Source organism: Phoca vitulina, unplaced genomic scaffold (assembly GCF_004348235.1).
Source record: "Phoca vitulina isolate PV1807 unplaced genomic scaffold, GSC_HSeal_1.0 scaffold6, whole genome shotgun sequence".
NCBI classification, from domain to species: domain Eukaryota; kingdom Metazoa; phylum Chordata; class Mammalia; order Carnivora; family Phocidae; genus Phoca; species Phoca vitulina.
The window spans coordinates 35,327,687-35,345,808 of record NW_022589709.1 but is presented as its reverse complement, the minus strand read 5'-3'; the positions used below and the strand labels follow the sequence as shown (position 1 = coordinate 35,345,808).

Genomic DNA, 18,122 nt, shown 5'->3' with positions numbered 1-18,122 from the left:
GTAAAGAAGATCTCTTCCTCTTTGAGTGAATCATTTTTTGGTGAAGGAAATACACACAGACACACAATGCACGCTCCTGCACTTTGAAACATCTCTCATTCTAAAAATCAATGACCAGCATCTGTTTGGTGGCTCATCTCATCCAGGTTAATTATAAACTGGGTGAGCCATGGGTGAGGGCAAAATGAGGGATGACTTCTGATATTGTTTCAGGAGTCATGAGAAGACCTTGACCTTCCTCCAAATGCTTTCTTTGTCCTGGTAAATGACAGACATGTCACCATCAGTGCTTCATTCCTTTAGCAGTTGGATGTGGTCAAAATGCAACACCCCCGAGGCAGGTAAGCATTCAAACTTCATCTTCCTCTGTGTTTAGGATAGACAGATTCTTCCCAGCATCAAGTTTAGCTTGAAGCAGCAGCTCTCAACGCTGACTATACATCAAAATCACCTAGGAAGCGTTTACAAAACACAACTGAAAGTGTTCTACTTTAGACACGTGAATCAGAATTTCTGGGGGTGGGGCTAAGGCACCAGTATTTTTTTTATTTTCCTTGCCTCTGGAGACATGTCTAGCAAGACGTTTCAGTGGATGAGGCCAAAGAGGTTGCTGCCTGTGTTCTCCTTTAGGATTTTGATGGATTCCTGTCTCACATTTAGATCTTTCATTCATTTTTTTTTTTTAAAGATTTTATTTATTTATTTGAGAGAGAGAGAATGAGAGAGAGAGCATGAGAGGGGGGAGGGTCAGAGGGAGAAGCAGACTCCCTGCCGAGCAGGGAGCCCGATGCGGGACTTGATCCAGGGACTACAGGATCATGACCTGAGCCGAAGGCAGTCGCTTAACCAACTGAGCCACCCAGGCGCCCCAGATCTTTCATTCATTTTGAGTTTATTTTTGTGTATGGTGTAAGAAAGTGGTCCAGTTTCATTTTTCTGCATGTGGCTGTCCAGTTTTCCCAACACTATTTGTTGAAGAGACTGTCTTTTTTCCACTGGATGTTCTTTCCAGCACCAGTATTTTTTAAAGTCCAAGTGCTCCTGTAACTTCCAACATGGGGCTATGATTGTGAAGCTAGAGAGTTTAGATATGAGAAAGGAATGGAGAAGATAGGAGCCAGGCATCCAATGTGAAGGCACAGTGTGTGCACACTGACAAACCCCTTCCAGGAAGAAAGGAATAAAAGAGGGACAGACCTGACAAGGCTGTCCACATATGAGGGACAGCTTGTCTATACTCAAAACACCCCCTCCATCCCCAAATCTGCTTATATGCGCTCTAGGTCTATTTGACCGGTGGAGGTAGCCCTCCATCTGTTGGTGGGGAAGGGAGATGTGACCTAGGTAGGCCTTGCCGATTGGAGCACTGAATCCCTCTGAAAAGTGATTGGTTTGAGAAACCCAAACTGCACCAGTCTGAACCCCAAATCCTTCAGATACAGAACTTTTACTGAAACTACTGGGAAAGAAGCTCTCTTTCAACTGAGATTGCTAAACTGCCAAGATGAAAGTCTAGACCTGCTAGTGCTAGCCGCCATCCTGAGGGGAGAAGCCTGAGAATGAAGCCAACATGGAGGAAGGTGCTCCGGGATGAAGAGAGCCAATCTTAATGGCATTCTATGAACACTGGATCTTACCTCATATATTGCCTAGACTACGGTGGTGGGAGCTAATAAACTCTTATGCTTGAGTCATTTTGAGTTGAATTATCTATAAATTGCAACAAAGAAGAATTCTGAATAATTGACAAGTAGTCAAGCCCAAATGAGTCAATGAAATCTCTAGGTCAGATCTGTTACTGTCCCACTCTTAAGGTAGACCTGGTTGAATCAAAAGTGGTAAAGGTTACCATAAGCCATAGAAAAGAAATTGAGATTCTCAAAGTGTTTCAAAGTTAATATGTTAGACTTTTCATTTTAGTTGCAAATAAATATCAAAAAGAAGAGTTGTGCCTTTAACTATGTTCCTAATTTTAAGAAAATCTACTCAGTGTTTGTTTGTTTTTTTTTTTTTGCTATTTGGGTTAATCTGAGCTAGATTAATTATAGCATCCATTAATTATTACCAACACTTAACCTCCTATGGTGAATCAACCTCTCATGAAAAACTAGTTTACAAATTCAAGTGGAAAAAAAAAACAGTTTTCTGCAATACACATTCTAATAAATTGGGTTTCTATGTACAACATAGTCGATTCTGGAACTACAAATCAATAATCTTTGAAACTACTCAAATCAGCATTATAATATTTTAGGAAAGCTGAATGCCCTTCGCAGCAAAGAGAAACAAATATACATTTTTATGATAAGATATAGAATAAGTTTATATTTAACTTATATTTTATAGTCACTGTCTTGAAAATATCTGTCACCTTCACCTTATCCATCTAACATGTAATGGACAATTCAAGTCTTTTTTTTTTTTTTTTTAAAGATTTTATTTATTTATTTGAGAGAGAGAATGAGAGAGAGAGAGAGAGCACATGAGAGGGGGGAGGGTCAGAGGGAGAAGCAGACTCCCTGCTGAGCAGGGAGCCCGATGTGGGACTTGATCCTGGGACTCCAGGATCATGACCTGAGCCGAAGGCAGTCGCTCAACCAACTGAGCCACCCAGGCGCCCATGGACAATTCAAGTCTTGCCGTCTCAAATCTCATGCATCAACAGACTCCCATTCTTTCCCAGCTCTTTATAAATGATTTCTAGTTGGAACTGGAAATCCATCAAATTCAGTTATACTTTTTAACCAAACTTGATTTAAATAAAGGATTATAATTTTCTAATTTTACAGGTCTGTGGTTGAAATACTCCAATCTTGTGTTTCCCTTTGAAGCAAGCAAATAAGACTTTTGGATAAGGTGTTAGGAAGAGTGGAGGAATGAGCTTAGAGCCAAACCATGTGAGTTGACGGGTCTCAGGCACAGGCTAAACCACAACCTGTGGATGTGGGTGTCACAGGTCAAAGTAATCATGTGGCCCCTATCCTAATTGACACTCCTTAAATTTGTTCAACATTTAGTGATGTGTCATCTGCCCGCATGCAGTTTTGGTTTATTGGTTGTTTGGTTCCATGTTGTGATTGCTGTTGTTTTAATTTCCACTCAAGGTCACTGCTTTCTTCAGCAGGAATGGGACTAATTAATGTTTCGGTCATTATGTAAGAGGCTGCATATGGAAACCTGAAGTAACCTGTTCTGACTTATCCCAACTATATCTTAACATGCCTTAAAAACTAGTGACCTGACTGACCTGCTTTCTGATCCTGCCTTTAGCCCCATCATTCCTGGTTTGGAGCAGGCCATGGTGTAGACTGAATCCTAGTACTGGGATAACTATTGTCCTTGAGCCTTGGGATGTTTGCTCTGGGATTTCACTTCCTGAGGTATGTGCATTCTGCCACTAATCCAAAGGGAGGGAGCTCACAGAGCTCTGACTTCAGGTCATCTTCACTCCCTCTCATCCTGACCTGTGCCTTTGATCCCATCCCATAGTCTCGGTCAGACCATAGCACACAGCCAGCCCATCTCTCACTCTAAACATTTCCTAGGTAGGAGTCAGACACCAGTCGACTATGTCCTCTTAACTTTAAGGGACACATACCAAGTTCTCCAAGTGATAGATAGCATGAAGTCTTGAAGCCCCTTTCTCTTGGCTTGGCCTACAGAGGAAGTACCTACACACATAGAACTTTTTTCCCCTTGGGGGCTATGTCTCTAAAGACATCCTCCTCACAAATTCTCCTTGATCCTAAACAACTAACTCTTTTTTATCCTGGAGGTGGATGAGATATAGAATCCTATAACTCATGTATATGTAACTGATTTTTGGACACTTACTTGGAAATTCCTATAGGATGCTCTGGCTCACAGAGTGTTACCTATTACCTAAGGGTTCATCCCACAAGTTCCCTGTTAATTTCCTGTTTTAGCAAGGACTAATATAGCTAGCTACAGCAGGATCAAAACCCCGTAAAGTCATCCAGATAAAAAATGAAAAGATTCTTTGCCAAGCATATTTAGAACAGCATCATGTCTCACCTGGAGAACAATCAGGTCATGACCACCTTGTGCTCTAATTTTCATCTCTGAGGTTACATGCCACTTTTAGGAAAACTTGGCAAACATCATTGCTTTAACTCATACTAAAGGCAGAACCACCTCGGCTGCCTGAAATAACTCACTCCTTGATCTACCTGTAATAGCGTCAGATTCATTCCCCAAAGAATGCTTCATGTACTGTAGACTGAAAAGGCACGGTTCAGCTCAGCAGGACTTCGATAGTCAAAACTACTATAAATAAATACAAGTCACTTTTCTACTTTAGGAGTTTGATAACTTGACTCAATGCACCTTTACAATTGTGTCTTCTAAGTAACAGGACAGATAAATCCATGGTTGACATGAGATGAGGCATATGATCTTCTCAATACTTACAGAGGCAGAACATTCTTCAATTATTTGGGGAGAGCAATTGTAAAAATAACACAGCCTCATATTATTAAGAATTAGTACTGACCAGAATAAAGAAGTGTTTTTTGTTTGTTGGTTTGGTTTTTGTTTGTTTGTTTTAGAGAGAGAGAGAGAGAGAGAACAAGCAGGGGGAAGCTGCAGAGGGAGGAGCAGGCTTCCCGCTGAGCAAGGAGCCCGATGCAGGGCTCGATCCCAGGACCCCGGGATCATGACCTGAGATGAAGGCAGTCGCTTAACCTACTGAGCCACCCAGGCGCCCAAGAACAGTGTTTTAAAGTCATGATTTTTGAGTTTGGTCTGGTTTTATTGATCCTTTTACTTATATTAAAGATAAAATTTTGCCTGTGGATATCCATGGACCTATTTGCAACAGAAAACAGTTGGTAGGTGCTGGAGATGCAGAGATGAACCCAAGGTCAGCCGTGTACCCAGGGTATCTCCGGTTCCATGGAGGAAGCAATGCAGCGTGGCTGTGACGGTAGGACGCGCTAAGCCCTAGAGTGAAGCCACTTACAGAGGGCAGAACAGAAAAAAAGTCACGTAGTCGGAGGCACTCCGGGCAGACGGAGTGGTATGTGCAAAGGATATGAGAAGTGACAATTCATGATTTATTTCTGGGATGTGGACTGCTTCCACAGGCAGAGGAGGCTGCCCTGTCAGCATCCCTGTCTGGGTTTGCTTGAGTCTCGGGCACACAACTACTGGCTGCCATCGATTTGGTAAGCTGAGTAACAAAAAAGGGAAACTACCTGTGAGGGCTTACCACGGACAAGCAAGTAACTGAGACATCCTGAGATTATCTTGGTATTCAGGTTAAAGGTGCTTCACAGGGACGCCTGGGTGGCTCTGTCTGTTGAGCGTCTGCCTTCCTCTCAGGCCATGATCCTAGGGTTTTGAGATCGAGCCCCACATCGGTCTCCCTGCTCAACGGGGAGCCTGTTTCTCACCCTCCCCTTGCCCCTCCCCCTCACCTGTGTGCTCACTTGTTCTCTCTCAAATAAATAAAAAATCTTTTAAAAAATAAATAAAAAATAAACGTGCTTCACAGAAAAAGCCCTCTCACTTTGTTGTCTAATTCATCAGAGAAACCGTGCTGTGTAGCGGACTCCAGGCAACCGAAACAATACACTTTGTCTTTCCCGGGGCGCCCTCCGACTGAACCAAGCCTCCAGTCAATCTCGCCATTTGATCCTACTTACAGCAACTGGTGGAATCATGTTTTCATTGTTTTTAAAGAAAAGTGTTTTAAAATTAAAAGTGACTCGGGGCGCCTGGGTGGCTCAGTCGTTAAGCGTCTGCCTTCGGCTCAGGTCATGACCCCAGGGTCCTGGGATCGAGCCCCGCATCGGGCTCCCTGCTCAGCGGGAAGCCTGCTTCTCCCTCTCCCACTCCTCCTGCTTGTGTTCCCTCTCTCGCTGTGTCTCTCTCTGTCAAATAAATAAATAAAATCTTTAAAAAAATAAATAAATAAATAAATAAATAAAATTAAAAGTGACTCAAAGGTATCCTTGAGAAACCTTCACAACGCCTTTCTAAGAATGTTGGAAAGGGGGAAAAAAAGAAGTTCAGAACACTTACAGAAATTGGAAATGCCTTCTCCTAACTGGGATATTTCCTTGAGGTAGGTTTCTTCCAGACCACCAGCAGCACCTGGAACTTGTTAGAAACACCGTTTCTCCAGCCCCACCCCAGCCCCACCCCAGCCCCACCGAATCAGAAACTCACGCTGGCGCCAGCCTTCCAGAGTCTAACAGGGCTCCAGGTGATTCTGATGCAGGCTCAAGTTTGAGAACCATCATCCCAGAGGAATAACTAAGGGCCTGGCAAAGCCCACAGGCCCAAAAATATGCTTATACAAGACTGCTGGTTATGTTACGAAAATGTTTATCATTTAAATGTATTCCTTGGGATTAATGCACAAGCCCCTTAGAATGACCATATCTTACTTGGGGAAGTCACAGCCACACACTCACCAGAGAGTTACCTCAGGGGGCATCTTTCTCCTCCAAACCTCTTCTTGTGTTGATGAGAACACTGAGGCCCAGAGAAGCCAAGGAACGCGTCCACAGCAGAGGGCGAGGTCTAGTCTTCAGACTTCTTGACACAAAATTGAAGGTCTGCGCCACAGATACTAACATAATTGCACAAATATATTTAGTTCCTCTAGCAAAAACCAGGGATTCAAAAAAATGGACCATAGTGAAAATAGTTTTATTATTTCTAAGCTTTTTATTTTTTGTATTAGGGAAACTAATACACATTCATGTAGGGAATTTAGAATTAATAAAACTCATAAGAAGGACAAAAATCAACTATAATTATACCAAGAGAAAAGTGCTATTAACATTTTAATGTGTGTACATGTATATGCATTATGTGTGTATAAAGACTATTTTGTAACAAAATTTTTGCACATGCATGAGACATCCTGAGATCATCTTGGTATTCAGGTTAAATGTGGTATTCAGGTTAAACATGCTCAGTGGAATGTTTTCATTGTTTTCAAATAAGTGTATTTTAAAATTAAAAGTGGGGCCCCTGGGTGGTTCAGTCAGTTAAGCATCTGCCTTCCGCTCAGGTCATGATCCCGGGGTGCTGGGATCAAGTCCTGCATCAGGCTCCCTGCTCAGTGGGGAGTCTGCTTCTCCCTCTCCCTCTAGCCCACCCCACCCCACCCCCACTCGTGCTCTCTCTCAAATAAATAAATAAAAGCTCTAAAATAAATAAATAAAATTACAAGTAACTTGAATATATATATGGAGAGAGAGAAAATAGAATGTACATATAGAGAGAATTTCTATATAGGGAGTATATAACACATAGAATTTATGTATTTTTTCACTTAACATTTCTTTAGAGAACAAAATCACCATTTTAATGATTGACTTGTATTTCATCAGAATAAATTTTTTACCTTTTCTTACTTTTTACATTTATAATTTTCCAACATTTTGTTCTAGGAATAGGAAAGAGGTACCCAAGAAGGGCCCTCGCCAGCTGGAGAACTGAAAGCCCCCAGGCCCCTGTGGAGATACTAAGATGGGCAGGAGGAATATTTTGGGAGATGTGGAAATCCCCAAGAAAAACTGACCATTCACCATTTTCCCAGGCATTGTACCGTGTATAGACGTGGCTGCCTCAGAAAGAGCGCATAGCTTCATCCAAGGCTAACACATGCACTCACCTCTCTGTCTCTCATAACTCTGAGAAGCTACTTTTCTAGAACTTCAGTCAAGTGATAACAAACATCTTCAGTGCTTCATTTAACTTAGAAAGGGCGATTCAATCAAAACAGATTTTCATAAGAATTCTTCAAAGATAAATGCAATACACCTTTTTTCTAAATATTTTTAATCAATGCTTATTGTTTCCTCTCATCTGAATAAAATTCCCTTTTTTTTAACTCAGTGCTAAAACAATGTTCTCAAATAATGATGGATGACCTATTTATATCATATGAAAAAGAGTATATTGCTTCTAATCTACAAGGCTATGTTTAGGTTGCTCAGCTAAAATGTTCTCTAGTTATAAAATATTTATAAAGTAATTTTCCTACATTTTGCCCTTTCAACAAGTTTGCAATTGTAAGCATAGTGTAGTGTTTGGGTAGGAACTACATTTACATCTTATCAGTTTGACCATTTTCCCAAACAAATAGCAGTCTTTTCCCAATGGGTCCTTATTCAACATGATAATGTTTATTCTTAATTCCATCCAAATTTTAGAAAGAATTTCAACACCTGTTTTGCGTGATACATTTTTTTTAATTGAAATACTCTGGGGGCTCCTGGGTGGCTCAGTCGGTTAAGTGGCCTTTGGCTCAGGTCATGATCCCAACGTCCTGGGATCCAGCCCCTTGTCAGGCTCCTTGCTCAGTGGGGAGTCTACTTCTCCCTCTCCTTCTGCCTGCCGCTCTCCCTGCTTGTGCTCTCTCTCTCTCTGTGTCAAATAAATAAATAAAATCCTTAAAAAAAAAAAAAAAGAAATATTCTGATCTTCAAATGGCCACTTTAATTTTCACACTTGCCTTTTTAACTCTTGGCAGCATTTCTAAAGATTTGGATTTTAAGTGTCTGTTCAAAAAGAAGATTCACAGAGATTCAGTCATGCAGAGCTCCGGTGAAATAAGACGATGCTTCTTTTCTGAAAGGCCAGGTATTCCAATGTCCAACTTGAGTCTTCGTGGAAGAACCCATCTCCTGAGCAGTTGGTGCTGACCCTGGCCCCATCCCTTGGTTGGGGGAGGGAGCTACACTATGCAAGTCCACCAATGAAGATGCTGTTTACCTCTAAAAAATTTCAAGGAAATTAATTTCTGAGCTTTTCACTGGGACGCTTCTCAAAAACAAACTTTCTGAGGCAGTATTTCTGAAAGTGGTTCACTATTACCCTGGGATGATAATAATTGTTTTTCAATTTAAAATAAAATAAGATTACCTAACTATATAATGTTTGGAAATGGTTAAGCAAAGGTGAGCAGTTCGACATGCTAAAATACCTGCTGAAGAGGGGGAAGAAAGGGTAGCAGTGGTTCCCAAGCTTATCTGACCATGACCATATCTTCCTTCAAAAAAACACAAAACTATTAAATGTCGCAATGAAGATTTGAAGCCACCAAGGTCAAAGGTCAATCGTCCCTTCTTCTATGTCCTGTCCCAACATCACTTTCACAGCTTTTACTGACAATTCTGTAGATATTTCTACCCCTTCAGCTCTATTCTTTCTGAATTTACATCAGCAGGGATTCACTCCATGTGTTGGAAGGCCTTTACTATAATGAAAGAGTGTAACTGCTTTCTTTCCTAATTCCTGCAAGAGGACAGGTCGCTGCTCCTGATGTGTTCCACAGTGCTACTTTATCTCTTCATACCTTTCCCCAGGGGTCTTTCCCCCATGTACACATATTTTGAGTTGAAATCAGTGGAATTTTTTTTGTAACATAATTTAATTGCCTCTCCGGCCTCTTCCATCAGGAACTATGGAATGTGCTTTGCTTCCTATCAGGGGAAAACCAAGTTAGACAGCCAGTTTCTTGCTGTGGCAGGTGGGGGTTAGAAGAAACCTACTCCCCTGCCAAGCCTCTGCGACCATCCCACTACACCTCATACTTCTAATCCCTTTATCTCTGTCCCCAGAACAAGAAGTCATGTCTGTTGGCCTCCCGATACCTCGGTGGGATCGGGAACCTTAGTAGTGACAGCTCTGTCCTTTCTCTGGATTAAGGATCCTGGAATCCAATTTGAAATGAGAGAAAAGTCAATGTCTTAGGTAAAACATACTTTCCAAACTTGCTTCCATTGTGCCTCCTTGGACCTGCCCTGGTACTACTACTGAGTCCCAGAGAGCACCAGTTCCTGCAAGGTCCCTAACCACTAACCCCACCTCAAATTCCAAAGGACTCTAGGGCAACCAACCACTGAGGAGCTTTCCAAAACTCAGGACTTTCAGGACAAAAGCTGGGAAGGTCCTGAACAAACTGGGATTGGTCATTCTGTTCTCAAAGCACCTTTCCTGGTAAGAGCACAGTCTTTCCTGGTAAGAGCGCAGAGTCAGGGTAACAGAACCTCCTTTCTAGTGATTCCCACTCTTGTCTCTAGGGAGCTAGGAAGCAGCTGGAGCCAGGCCAAGATAATGATCTAGTGGGGAGTCTGGCTCCTCCCCTCCCTCCCTCCTCCCCTTCAGCACCTCCCAACAACCCCCAGAGCCTCCTCTTTCTATCCCTTTGAACTTCAAGTCTTGGTCACAGAATGTCCCACTTTGTTACTTCCCTTATCATGCCTTATTAGTAAGTCATTCTAATAAGGGGAGTAACCTAGAGACGAGGCATAGTCAGCACAATCAGGTGGCCTCTGGGGATGGGAGGCACAGCCATCTCCATGATGGAACATTTAGGCTCTTTCTACCTAGTTGTTATTTGTGACCAGTGGGGTTGAACCCCCTCCCAGTCTGAAACAGTTTCTTCCAGAACCATTTGGCTGACTCACAGCTTCCTGACCTAAGATCTGAAGAGTATGGTCTACACACAGGGTAGTAATACTCTTTTTATTACTTATATCAGTTAGGATGTTTCTACTGCAAGTAGCAAACAACCCTATTCCAACTGATTTATAAAATAAAGGGATTGTATTGTTTCATAAAACTGAAAAGTCTAAAATAGGGAAGTTTTCAAAAGATGCTTGACTTAGTGCTCCATGAAGTCACCCAGGATCTAATGTTTTCATTGTCTGCCCTACTTTTCATGGTTTTGCTCCGTCATAAGACTGGAGTCCTTACCTCCAACTTTTTGTGACCAATTGAATTGAGTGAAAACTACAGGGCTTACTTCTTAGGTCTAGCTCCTATATTTGTGCCTGGATCTCTGTTCCACCAGTGTAAACCAGTCACAAAACCCTGACTGTTCACTGGTTTCCAAAAATAAACAAACAAACAAGCAAATGAAAATACCATTCTCCCCCAGCATTTAAGGAATCTAGCAAGGACTAACGATTTGCAAAGGACAGGTCACCTCAAGCCCTAAATGCTCCACACCTGGATATTCTCTCGATCTCCCACACACATCCCAGCAATTTTCCTCCCTTTCTGGAACAAACCAGCCCTCACTGGCTTTTCCCCTCCTGTCAAAAGCCAGGGCACTAGTGGGCATGGTCCCCAGTGGATAATGGAGGCATTTTCCTTTAAAAGGTGATTTGCTCAACCTTGAGGCATACTCACCACACTCAACCAATAGGAGAAGGGCCCCTGCAGGGACTGAGGGCTAGCATGAGACAATATCATCCTCTACTCCACCACCAAGTGTGGCATTGGGTTCCAGATCCTTCCACTGCAGTGTGTCACCTGGAGAGATATTAAGAACAAACTCTTATTGGATATTTGGATGACTTTCTGCAGTTTTCATCATTTATTCAGTTCCATTATTACACATTTTAAGTGTTATAATGTGAACATCTTGTGTTCTCTTTCTCTCAATTCGAATACATTCAAACTCTACCTTATTGAACATGTAGTTTTATTCTATTAAGCATACAGTTGTAGTTATGTATTATTCATTTATTACTTAAACAAACTAGGCTAACAAAAAACTATCCAGTGGAATTCCCAAGGACTTTTTGAAGAGATTTTAAAATAAATAAGTAAATATGTACATACTAGATATACATACATAAACTCATTCTTCTTTCTTCAAAGTAGTGAGGCTTTTCCTCATAAGTATCTTCAATATCCCTCTTCAACTTTATTTATACCATTAGTATTATTATCTAGGCTCTTAACCTATTTAAAAAGAGTTTACAAAAAAGTTATCTAAAACTTCAATCCTGGGGGCACTTGGGTGGCTCAGTCGGTTAAGCATCTGCCTTTGGCTCAAGTCATGATCTCAGGGTCCTGGGATCTAGTCCTGCATCAGGCTCCTTACTCAGTGGGGAGCCTGTTTCTCCCTCTGCCTGCCACTCCACCTGCTTCCCCTGCTTGTGCGCTCTCTCTCTCTCTCTGACAAATAAATAAATTAAATCTTGGGGAAAAAACAAAAAAGTTCAATCTTGGGACAGAGTGGCCAATGGCCTGCAGAGCAACACAGCTAAGTTTTATTGTGACTACTGTGACCCATTCCTCACCCATGACTCTCCATCTGTGAGAAAGACACACCGCCGTGGTAGGAAGCACAGAGAACGTGAAAGACTACTATCAGAAATGGGTGGAAGAGCAGGCTCAGAGTCTGATCGACAAAACAACCGCTGCATTTCAACAAGGAAAGATACCTCCTACTCCATTCTCTGATCCTCCTTCTGCAGGGGCAATGATCCCACCTCCTCCTTGCCCTGGTATGAGGTCAGTGCCCCATATGGGGGGCCCTCCCATGATGCCAGTGATGGGCCCTCCTCCTCCTGGGATGATGCCAATGGGACCTGCTCCTAGAATGAGGCCTCCTACAGGAGGCCATAGGCCAATGATGGTTGGGCCCCCAATGATGAGACCTCCTGCCTGTCCCATGATGGTGCCCACTCAGCCAGGAATGACTCGACCAGAAAGATAAGGAGAGACAGGAACCTCTTTATATTCATTTTACATTACTTATTCTTCTTCACCAGGAGATCATGGTGCTGTAACTCTGGGCGTTTTCTCACAGCAGGACAAGGAAGACTTGCTCCCCCTTCCTAGCAAAGAGAGAATAGTTTTTGCAGGGGAGTAGTAGGACAAAAAAAAAAAAAAGCAATTTTCATTTGTATTGTGAAATGTGAAAATAAAATTGTCTACTGTTTTATTTAAATTAAAAAAAAAAGACTTCAATCCAACCCTCATAAGCTATCCCAGATTCCACACAATGAATTTGAATTAGTCAAGTTTTACTCAGTGTTATTTACATAGATTCACTTATTCATTGTTAAAAACCTAATGTTAGGTTACATTTGCATTGTCTCTCAAAAATTGCATTCTTAAACTGAATTTGCGAATATTAAAAAGTAAGTATGAAACATGGTTTAAAGGTTGAGACAGAGGGGCCTGGAGACATTTTGGTGGAGAGCGTGCTTTCACACGCAGGTTGCAGGCTCGCCCAGACACTCCCATGCCGTCGCCTGCCCAGGCCAGGCCGGCTCTGCATCGGACCTCTCACCGCCACCCCTCTACCACCTTCCGCATTTCCCAGCCCCACACGGTCCCCTCCCCAGTGAACACTACTCCGGCCTCAGCTGTGGCTAGAGCCAGAATCAACAGACCCTCCGTGGGACTTAGTAATACGAGTGAAGAGTGCACGTGACCACCAGGTTTGCAGCATTTAACAGGAAGCAAGATGCAGATGGAAGGCTGGGTCTCCCTGACAACAGACAACTTTAACAATGGTGTCCAATAAGGCCAAGTGTTGGCAAGGATGGGTAATGAAATAATCTGCTTTGTCCATTTCCTAGTCTAAATTGTACTCTCTAACCAAGGGTACTTTAGCCATTTCTTGTAGTATAGTTTATTCATCACCAGGTTTAAAGTAAACAATAGAATAAAAAGCATAATTAAGTTTAGCCCAAAACCGCCTTAAGAGAAACTCAGACAGGGGCGTCTGGGTGGCTCAGTCGGTTAAGCGGCTGCCTTCGGCTCAGGTCATGATCCCAGGGTCCTGGGATCGAGCCCCGCATCAGGCTCCCTGCTAGGCGGGAAGCCTGCTTCTCCCTCTCCCACTCCCCCTGCTTGTGTTCCCTCTCTCGCTGTGTCTCTCTCTGTCAAATAAATAAAATCTTTAAAAAAAAAAAAAAAAAGAGAGAGAGACTCGGACAAGCAGCTGGAGAGATGCTTGGCTCAGAGATAGTGCTGTTTGGTTTTTTGTTTTGTTTTGTTTAAGATTTTATTTATTTATTTGACACAGAGAGCGAGAGCACGCATGAGCCGGGGGGGGGGGGGGGGGGGGGAGAGAGGAAGAAGCAGACTCCCTACTGAGCAGGAAGCCCAATGCGGGGCTCGATCCCAGGACCCTGGGATCATGACCTGAGCCAAAGGCAGCCGCTTAGCTGAGCCACTCAGGCGCCCCTGCTGTTTGTTTTATTAACTCGTACCTATCGCTCTGCCTGACCCATGTTTGATACAGTCATGAAAGAGAGAGAGAAGAGACAGAAATATTGAGACAGAGAATTGGACTCTGTCTCCATGACACCAAATCAAAAACTGCTTCCTTCTACATTTTTTGCCACCACCTGGGCGATGCTGGTGGCAGAAGACAGAGCGGAGTGGCTTCTGTGGCAGAATGAGGTTGCGATGCAAACAGCTCTGATGACATTTCCTTGAGTGGCGCCTGTCATCTGCAAAGCCACGTCTGTTCTTCATCACACCCCAGTCCTAAGATGGCCACCTAGAATAAATCATCTGAAACCCACATGTCATCGCAGATGGGGGAGGGTGAGGCCTGGAGTGATAAATGACAAGGTCTTCGCAGCGAGTTTGAAAGCCACAGTTTAAGTGAATAGAAATGCTTTTGTCTGATGAACTTCATTTATGTAGAGTTTACCTCCAATAAAATGGCCCCGTTTTAAGCCTATAGCTCAAGAGCGTTTGACAAATGTTACGCACCCATGTAATCACCACCACAGTCAAGATACAGAACATTGCATCACTCCAGAAAGTTCCTTGTGCCCTTCCCTGGAAATGCCCACAGGAAATCTTTTTATTTTTCAAGGCAAAGAACATCTATTTGAACATTTTAAAATTGAAGTACATAAAAAGGAATCTGTTCACTTGCCAAAAACAATATTTAGATCTTAAATTCCTAACGTAAAATCAGATAACGCTTCTCGCAGTATAGTTTTAGCACAGACTAGCTACTGATGAGAAGCCATAGCCATAGTCCTTTTGAACCTGGCTAACATTTGAAGTGTAGCATTCGCCCAAAACTCTGAGTGGGGAAGGGGTGTTTTAACCTACTTGACATATTCTGAAGTTATAAAGGTCTCCCACTAAGGCTACATGGTAGGTCACTCACATGGGTGAGAGGGTTGGGAGAGGGAGGAAGCAGAAATGGAAAGAAAAAAGACTTCACTTGAAATAAATATCATTTATATATTTATTTAAAATTATATATATATATATATGTATGTGGAAATTGAATTTAAAATACAAAAAAAAAATTCAGAGGCACCTCAATTCTTGCAAAAATTTTAAAAGTTTCCTAGTGAATTCCCCTAAAAACATTTCTTGTTTTATGTCATATCAAATAATTTTCCCGTCCCTCTTAAAAAATAAAAACAAACTACAATCTAGAACAGATTATTGACTGATAGAAATAGAGTCTGGGATTTGGAGTGAAAAGTGCTGTCTCAGCCTGCACCTAAACATTCTGCTCTGAAAGTGCTTCCCTCCATACTTCTCCACAAATCAATAATAGATCAGGCAAGAACTTTCTCCGCTGCTACTTTCTAAGAGATGCAGAGAATTGGGCAAGTCAGGAACCCAACAAGAATTCCTGATACTAAACCCCGTATCCATCTCTGTCAGGTGCAGTCTGTGAAAACATTCTGGAATGAGAAGGCACTTTCAGCCTTCTGGCTTCAAAGGGCTGCAGCTAGGAGATCCTAGTGATTTCTAGTATGACTTCTTAAGAAAATGTTAAAATTGATGCACACCATTAGAAAATGAAATTATGCCTGCAATTTTATCCAAAAACTGACATTGGTAAGGAAATTGAGGAGGAAAAAAAGCCACAATTGCACAACAAAAGAAGACTTGCCTTAGTCACTTTTTTAAATGTAAAAACAATTCATGCTAGTAAAAATATGGCAAACTAGAAAGAAGAAAAAAAATTACGCATAATTCTACCTCCCAAAAAGCTCTGATAAAATTTCTTTTGGAATTTTTCTTAACATAGTTGAAATCAAACTGTATATAACATTTTGTATCCCAATTTCCCACTTAACAATTATAATGTGTACATTTTATATATCATAAATAATTATTAATATTTTTAATGGTTGTCATAAATAAGTCCAACAAAAGTAATACTCTTCATTTCCCCAGTGTTGGACAATTAAGCTGGTTCCAATTTTTTGTTAACACTATGGTTAATATGTTTGTATATAAGTCTTTTTCTGTATTTTGGGATATTTCCCTAGAATATATTTTAAGATGTGCGGTCTCTGCATTTGGGTATAAAAGTTTTACATCTCTTGTGACATATTTTCAATTTGCTTTACAAAAATCTAATAGTCTCTTTTTAGGGCAACTTGGCAGTGTGTATCAAGATCCTCACAAATATTCCAAACCTTTGTTCCATTATTTTCTTAGAGAACAAACAGAAATATATAAAATGGTTTTGTTTAAAATATTATTGCAGTATTATTTCCATTACCAAGAAAGTTGGTCACAATCTAAATGTCCAAAACTAAAAAAGTAGTTAGAATAAAATTATGGTAGCCATAGGATATACTTATACATCATGTGGATAGAACTGGAGGGTATTATGCTAAGTGAAATAAGTCATGCAGAGAAAGGCAATTATCATATGGTTTCACTCATATGTGGAATATAAGGAATAACATGGAGGACCACAGGGGAAGGGAGGGAAAACTAAATGGGAAGAAATCAGAGAGGGAGACAAACCTTGAGAGACTCTGGACTCTGGGAAACAAACTGAGGGTTACAGAAGGAAGGGGGGTAGGGGGATTGGGGTAACTGGGTGATGGGTATTAAGGAGGGCACGAGTTGTGATGAGCGCTGGGTGTTATACGAAACTGATGAATCATTGAACACTACATCAAAACTAATGATGTACTCTATGTTGGCTAATTGAACATAATAAAAAAATACTATTTTCAAAAAATATGTAAAAACATGTGAAATGTCAAAATATACATATAATGAAGATTAAATGAAAAAGTTAGAGGGGCGCCTGGGTGGCTCAGTCATTGGGCGTCTGCCTTCGGCTCAGGTCATGGTCCCAGGGTCCTGGGATCGAGCCCCGCATTGGGCTCCCTGCTCCGCGGAAGCCTGCTTCTCCCTCTCCCACTCCCCCTGCTTGTGTTCCCTCTCTCGCTGTGTCTCTGTCAAATAAATAAATAAAATCTTAAAAAAAAAAAAGAAAACATTAGAAAATAAAATTATATGTATAATATGATGTTAATTATATACCTAATTATATATGTATGTGTTCATAGAAAAAAGTCTAGAAAGAAACACATCAAAATGTGTATAATGATTTTTTTTCAATGATTATTTCATAAGGGATGTTTGTAAGTGTTCCCTGCTGTATACCTTGGTATATATATATATTTTTTTTTTTACATACTCAGAATATTAATCCTTTATTTCTGTGATCTATTATATTTATGTAAAAGTATATGTGTATACATATAAGTGCAGATTGAGTAGAACATTTAAAACATAAAAATAGAGACACCCCAATTCTTACAAAATAATTTTTTAAGGCTTATTTTTTGCCTATTTTGTTTGAAAAAAAAACTGACTAATTTCTCAGGCTGGGTTTTAACATTTAAACACATCCATAGCACTCCGGGACTCAGTAAATACTGTGTGACCACCCAGCTCTCCATCACCTATAGGGTACATTCCAAACTCCCCAAATGCCCACAAAGATACAAGACCCCTCAGCATCTGGCTTCTACTCATCTATACAGCCTCAGCTGTGATTATCAGGGAATAGGCCTCCCCGTTCCCGCCACTCTGCCCTCCTGGCCATGGGATTGGGCATTCACTGAGCAGAAACTACTTTATCCAGTCAATGGGGGCAATTGCTACAGGGCCACAAGACTCCCCTTAGGTGTCACTTCTTCCAAGAAGTCTTCTGTTTCCTCCTTCCTTGCAGGCTGCTTGTCCTTCCTCTGGGCTGCCACCATGCCTATGCCTTTGCTAGTCTCAATAATTGTACTCATCACACTTCCTCTTGAACGCCTGGGTACTTATTGCACACTCCCTTTTAGAATGTCTGTGAGGGCATAATTTTTTTTTTCCTGTTTTGCTCATCACTGTAGGCCGGGTGTCCAGAAAAGTACTTAGAGGTACCCAAGCAATGTTCAAATGTTTATATGGCTGACTGACAGAATAAATGAGTGAATGAATGATTGAAGAGATTCAGCAGAAAACCTGAGTATCTAAAACACAAGGTGTCTGGCAAGGGGCAGAAGTATGCCAAAAAGAAGGAAGAAAAGGATGAAGATATCGAGAGAGTT

At 41.5% G+C, this 18,122-nt stretch overlaps 1 pseudogene; it reads left to right on the top strand.

Annotated features, from left to right (window-relative positions):
* The first annotated feature begins 274 nt into the window (after nt 1-274).
* Nucleotides 275-12,496, top strand: LOC116632009 (annotated as a pseudogene).
* The last annotated feature ends 5,626 nt before the right edge of the window (nt 12,497-18,122 follow it).